The sequence below is a fragment of the Myotis lucifugus genome, unplaced genomic scaffold (genome assembly GCF_000147115.1).
Source record: "Myotis lucifugus unplaced genomic scaffold, Myoluc2.0 scaffold_2308, whole genome shotgun sequence".
Classification (NCBI taxonomy): Eukaryota; Metazoa; Chordata; class Mammalia; order Chiroptera; family Vespertilionidae; genus Myotis; species Myotis lucifugus.
Window position 1 is genome coordinate 8240 of NW_005873356.1, and position 7144 is coordinate 15383.

Sequence of the window (7144 nt, forward strand, 5' to 3'; positions counted from 1 at the left end):
GGAGGCAACCAGCCGATGTGTCTCTCTCACATTGATGTACATTATAGTGGGGGTCTATCTCTCTCTCTCTCTCTCTCTCTCTCTTTTTCTCCCACCCAACTCCCTCCCTTCTACTCTTTCTAAAAAAATACCAATGGAAAAAATATCCTCCAGTGAGGATTAACAACAACAAAAATAGTATGTTCATCAATGCAATTCCTGTCAAGATATCAATGGCATAGTTTATAGAACTAGAAAAAATATTCCAAAAATTTATATGGAACCACAAAAGACCCCAAATAGCCACAACAATCTTTTTTTAAAAAATATATTTTTATTGATTTCAGAGAGGAAGGAAGAGGGAGAGAGAGAGAGAAACATCCATGATGAGAGAGAATCAGCTGCCTCCTACAAGTCCCCCACTGGGGGTTGAGCCCACAACACGGGCACATGCCCTTGACTGGAATCGAACCCAGGACCCTTCAGTTCGCAGGCTGGCGCTCTATCCATGAGCCAAACTGGCCAGGGCCACAGTAATCTTGAGAAAGAAGAACAAAGTTGGAAAAATCATGCTATCTGATATTAAACTATACTATAAGGCCATAGTAATCAAACATCATGGCATAACAACAGACATATAGGTCAATGGAACAAAGGAGGCAAAAAATACACTGAAATAATAGTCTATTCAATACATGGTACTGGAAAAATTGGACATATATATTGGACATGCAAAAAAATGAAACTAGACCACCTTACACCATACATAAGAATAAAATTGATTAAAGACTAGCCTGGCTGGTATGACTCAGTAATTGAGCATCGACCCATGAACCAAGAAGTCATCAGTTCAATTCCTGGTCAGGACATACGCCCAGGTTGCGGGCTTGATCCCCAGTGGGGCATGTGCAGGAGGTGGCCAATTGATTTTTCTCTCTCATCAATGTTTCTATCTCCCTATCTTTCTCCCTTCCTCTCTCTCTAAAAAGTCAATAAAAACATATTTTTAAAAGGATGTTAGACATGAAACCAGAAAAAATCCTGGAAGAAAACATAGGCAGTAAAATCTCAGACATTTCTCATAGCAATATGTTTTTCTGATATATCTCGTCAGGTAAGGGAAACAAAAAAAAATAAATAAACAAATGGGACTACTTCAAACAAAACATTTTGTACAGCAAAGGAAACCATCAACAAAATGAAAAGACAACCCACTGAATGGTAGAACATATTTGCCAGTGATATATCTCATAAGGGATTAATATCTAAAATTTATAAAGAACTTATAAAACTCTACATCAAAAAAAACCCCCCAAACAATCCAATTAAAAAATGGGCAGAGGTCCTGAATAAATACTTCTCCAAAGAGGACGTACAGATGTCCAATAGACATATGAAAAGATGCTCAGTGTCATTAATCAGAGAAATGAAAACCACAAGATATAACCTCACACTTGTCAGAATGGCTATCAATAAATCCACAAACAAGTGTGGCGAAGATGTGGAGAAAAGGGAACCCTTGTGCATTGTTGGTGGGAATGTAGATTGGTGCAGCCACTGTAGAAAGCAGTATGGAGTTGCCTCAGAAAATTTTAAATGGAACTGCCTTATGACCCACAAGTTTCATTTCTGGGAAACATTTGCACCCCTATGTTCACTGGAGTGTTATTTACAACTAGAGGCCTGGTGCATGAAATTTGTGCACTTGGAGGAGGGGCGTCCTCTCGCAGTCCAGGAGCCCTTGGGGAATCCCCCATGGGGAGCGGGTCTAAGCCGTCAGTCGGACATCGTTAGCACTGCCGGACATCGTTAGCACTGCCGTGGAGGCGGGACAGGCTCCTGCCTCTGCCGCTGCGCTTGCCAGCCGTGAGCCCAGCTTCTGGCTGAGCGGCACTCCCCCTGTGGAAGCGCACTGACCACCAGGGGGCAGCTCCTGCATTGAGCGTCTGCCCCCTGGTAGTCAGAGCGCATCATAGCGACCAGCCGTTCCACTGTTTGGTCGATTTGCATATTAGCCTTTTATTACATACTAGAGGCCTGGTGCACAAAAATTTGTGCACTTGGGGAGGGGGAGTCCCTCAGCCCAGCCTGTGCCCTCTCGCAGTCTGGGACCCCTCGGGGGATGACCACTTGCTGGCTTAGGCCTGCTCCCCGGGGGATTGGGCCTAAGATGGCAATCAGACATCCCTCTGGCAGCCCGGCAGCCCTCGGGGGATGTCCACTTGTCAGCGGGGAGCAGACCTAAGCTGCAGTCAGACATCCTTAGCGCTGCTGAGGAGGCAGGAGAGGCTCCCACCACCACCGCTGTACTGGCAGCCATCAGCCTGGCTTGTGGCTGAACAGAGCTCCTCCCATGTGGGAGCGCACTGACCACCAGAGGGCAGCTCCTGCATTGAGTGTCTGCCCCCTGGTGGTCAGTGTGTGTCATAGTGACCAGTCATTCCCAGTCTTTCTGCTGTTAGGGTCAGTTTGCATATTACCCTTTTACTATATAGGATAGAGGCCTGGTGCATGGGTGGGGGCCGGCTGGTTTGCCCTGAAGAGTGTCCCGGATCAGGGTGGGGGTCTCGCTTGGGTGCCTGGCCAGCCTGGGTGGGGCCTGATGGCTGTTTGCAGCTGGTTACACCCCCTTCAGGGTGGGGGTCCCCACTGGGGTGCCTGGCCAGCCTGGATGAGGGGCTGATGGCTGTTTTCAGGCTGGCCACACCCCCTTTAGGGTGGGGGTCCCCACTGGGGTGCCTGGCAAATCTGGGTGAGGGGCTGAGGGCCGTTTACAGGCTGGCGGGCGACTGAAGCTCCCAGCCTCTCCTTTTTTTCTTTTTTCTTTTTTTTATTCTGGGATTTATTTACCTTCTATAATTGAAACATTGTTGCCGTCACTGGCGCTCCCAGCTGTGAGTCCGTGGCCGGCTGAAAGCAGGTATCTGGGGTTTATTTAGCTTCTATAATTGAAACATTGTTGCTTTCGGGCTCAGAGCCAGGCCTCGGCAGGCAGGGAACCTTGGCTTCCTCCATCACTGGAGCAAGCAAGCCTCATGTTCGCTTCAGCTGCGTGGCTGCCGGCCGCCATCTTTGTTGGCAGTTAATTTGCATATCGCCCTGATTAGCCAATGGGAAGCGTAGCGGAGGTACGGTTAATTACCCTTTTTGTCTTTTATTATATAGGACTAGAGGCCCGATGCACGAAATTCGTGCAAGGGTCTTGGTGCCCGCCACGGCGGCCGGAGGCCTCTGCTGCCTCTGCCTCGGCCTCTGCCACTGTGGCTTTGTCCAGAAGAACTTCTGGTCTAATTAGCATATTACACTTTTATTATTATAGACTAGAGGCCCGGTGCACGAAATTTCGTGCGGGGGGGGGGCGGTCCCCTTCAGCCCAGCCTGCACCCTTCTCAATCTGGGACCTAAAAAGGGGGACCCCCCGGGGGGGTGGCCCCTGTTGCTTTTTTTGGGCCCCATCCCCGGGGAAAATGGGAACTTTCCTTTTAAAAAAACAAGGACCACTGGGCTCCTTAACCACTCACCTGCCTGCGTGCCTGATCACCCCTAATGGCCTCTGCCTGCCCTGCCTGATCACCCCCTAACTGCCCCCCTGCCGGCCCTTATCACCCCCTAACCGCCTACTACTGGCCTGATCGCCCCTAACTGCCCCCCCTGCCAGCCTGGTCGCCCCTCACTGCCCCCCCGCCAGCCTGGTCACCCACGTAGCCTGCTGTTCGGTCATTTGGTCACCCCTCACTGCCCCACTAGCCAGCCTGGTCGCCCCACACAGCCTAGTTTTCGGTTGTTATGTGAGGGTGTCCCGACCAATTTGCATATTGCCCTTTTATTAGTATAGATAGCCAAGATTTGGAAGCAGCTCAAGTGTCCATCAGTAGATGAGTGTATAAAAAAGCTGTGGTACATTTATACAATGGAATACTACTCTACCATAAAAAAGAAGGAAATCTTATCTTTTGTGAGCATGATGGACCTGAGAGCATTATGCTAAGTGAAATAAGCCAGTGAGAGAAAGAAAAGTACCATATTTCACTCATATGTGGAATCTAATAAACAAAATAGAAATAGACTTATAGAGAATAGACTGACATCTGTCAGAAAGGAGGGATGTTGTGGGGCTCAGTGAAAAAGGTAAAGTGATTAAGAAAAAAAAATTAAATAAAACCCCGAACTCATAGACAACAGTATGGTGAATACCAGAGGGAAAGGGGGGTGGGAGTAGGTAAAAAAGGGAGGAATAAATGTTTATGGAAGGAGACGTGACTTGGGGTGGTGAACACACAATATAATGTACAGATCGTGCATTATAGAATTGTACACCTGAAACCTAGATAATTTTATTAACTAATGTCACCCCAATAAATTCAGTTAAAAAATAAAGTTCAGGTACTGAGAGCCATTACTCTCTGTATGGGTGGATGAGTGAAAGATCATACATGAATAAAATAAATAAAAAGGATAATAAGAAAATTTAGGCTAGGAAAAAAAAGGAATCCCACTGGATACTCATAAGTAAATGGAACTGAAGGGACCACATACTTCATTTCTTTTCTCTTTATGATTCAAATCATCTCCTCCTGTTTAGACTATAGCTGGTTGAAACTAATATGAGACCAAAATATGTTAGATGATTAACACTAATAGAGGCCATAGGGAAATATTAACTATCTCAGCCAGGTTTTCCCATGATGCACAACCTGACCAATTATATAGCTTTGTTTCTGTCCAAAAGCACATCCCCTCTCTGTTCATTCCTATTCTGGTCAGAAACACAGAACAAACATTGGTCACTACAAAAAAAAAAAAAAAGGAATAATATGTTCATTGTAAACAAAATTTGGGTGGAGGGGGCATAGCTGGTGTGGCTCAGTTGGTTAAGCTCCAGGAGTTCGAAGTTCAATTCTCAGGTCAGAGCACATGCCCAGGTTGCAGGTTGCAGGCTTAATCCCCAGTAGGTAGCATGCAGGAGGCAACGATCATGTTTTTCTCCCCCTCTCCCTTCCTCTCTCTGAAATCAATAAAAAACATTTTTTAAAAATTGTTGGGGGTGGGAATAGTGACATATGAAGTAACAAAAGTATTATCATTTATTGTTTTATTTGCCATGTTTTTTCTATTTATATGAATAGTGAGTGTGTGCACATTTAAACACACTTAATGTTAAAAAATATACCTGAGAATAACCTTTAGTAACATCCTTTAACCATTTCCTTGTTTTTGCATAATAATATTATTCCTAGTTTTGTGCATAAATTAGCGAATCTATTAGATAATTTTGCCTTAAGTTTTTTTTCTTGATTGATTTTAAAAGACTTAAAATTTGATTAATTAATATTTATATTTTCTTATATTGTTAATGATAGTAGCCTGAGATATTCTTTAAGGTAGGTAGCTTTCTGTTTTACTGACTTATAAGCCTGGAGCTTATAAAATCTGAAACTTTAGTTTATTAGATTTGTTCATTATGATTTTTCAGAAAATGCATAGGTTCTATTTCACATATACATGTTTATATTAACTTGTTATAAATTTTGTATATATTTTTAACCTTTTTCCCTCACAGAGAACTATTTTCTTTCTCTTTCTTTTCACTTCTTTTCTATAATTTCAGTTGAACATTTATTATAAGGGGCATTGTGCAGGAGATACTAGGATAAATTCTCACGAAATTTAAAAATAGGAATGGGGAGTGATAGATGCATAAGTCTCATAGTGTGCACATAGAGGTTTTAAAATTTTATTGACCGGTCCAAATAAAATCTAGATGTTTTAGCTGTTTCCTCTCCTCCTAGGGTCCTGTATTAATAGGAAGTTCTCAAGGTGGTGTCAACATTGAAGATGTTGCTGCAGAGACTCCTGAAGCCATAGTTAAAGAACCTATTGATATTGTAGAAGGCATCAAAAAGGAACAAGCTGTCCGGGTATGTTGCATTCCAAAAAATTTCTAGCTTTTGATTAGGTAATTATAATACTTGAAGAAAGAGAATCAATTTTGTACAAGTGAAATGATTGACAAAATTTTTTTTTAATGTTTTAAGTGTCAAGGCATGTTAATATCTTGTTTGAAATGGAAACTTAAAGAAGTATCTACAATATTTTTCTTTATATCCTCCATAAATATTTCAATATGTATCTTTAAAAGATAATTGCCATAACTAGTAGAACTAACAATAATTCCTTAATATCATTACTTATCCTGTCATTCAAATTCCCTAATTATCTCTCTTTATTGGTATTGGTTAATGTTTCATAGGCTCTTATCTAATTTATAGGTTTCTTTTCCCTCACTCTCTCCATCTTTTTTCTTTCTTTTGTTGAATAAACTAGTCTGGATATTATATCCCTATGGTGGCCTTTAACTGTTCCTCTCTCCCTTTTTCCCCCCTGAAAATTGGAATGGTAGGGGTACTATCTTATATAAACCAAATAAATCAGTGGTTTTACTTTTATGGATGCTTTTAAGAATCTGATGAAAGTTATAGACTTTCTCTGTGTACACACATACATGATAATTCTGTTTACAATTTCACTAGTTTTCTGTACTGTTCTTGTGTGCTTCTTCCACCTGCCTTATGATGATTTTGGGTAAAAATTTTTTAACCATTTATTAATAGCTGCTACTTCAGTGATTAATGTTTGACTTCAGATGATTCGTGCTCATTTAAATAATTAACAAGGTTTTTTATTTATAATAATTTAATGTTGATTGGATATATGTGGCATTCCTGTAATAAAGAGACAAATTGCTTTCAGCTTGCACAGAAGATGGGATTTCCACCTAATGTTGTGGATTCTGCAGCAGAAAACATGGTCAAGCTTTACAACCTTTTTCTGAAATATGATGCAACCATGGTAGAAATAAATCCTATGGTAGAGGATTCAGATGGAGCTGGTAAAGTATCTTCTTTTATCAAACATTGATTACATATTTATCCACCTAGTGTGTGCTTTACTAAGGAAGTTGAAGTCATAAGGAAGTGAACTCATTCCTGTATAGAAGCTTATTTTATAATATTTATTTATTTATCCTCACCTGAGGTTATTTTTTCCATTGATTTCTAGAGAGTGGAAGGGAGAGAGGGAGAGCGAGAAACATTGATGTGAAAGAGACACATCAATTGGTTGCCTCCCACATGAGCCCTTACCAGGGCTGGTGAATCTGCAACTG

The 7144-nt window shown here is 42.0% G+C and overlaps 1 pseudogene across 1 annotated transcript in view; it reads left to right on the forward strand.

Moving 5' to 3' along the window:
* The window catches only part of LOC102418556, a 15146-nt pseudogene extending 8234 nt beyond the window's left edge, over positions 1–6912 (forward strand). The window contains exons 2-3 of the transcript XR_002827665.1: positions 5769–5897; positions 6730–6912. The product of XR_002827665.1 is annotated as a succinate--CoA ligase [ADP-forming] subunit beta, mitochondrial-like (transcript). The remainder of the gene's footprint in view (positions 1–5768; positions 5898–6729) is intronic.
* The last annotated feature ends 232 nt before the right edge of the window (positions 6913–7144 follow it).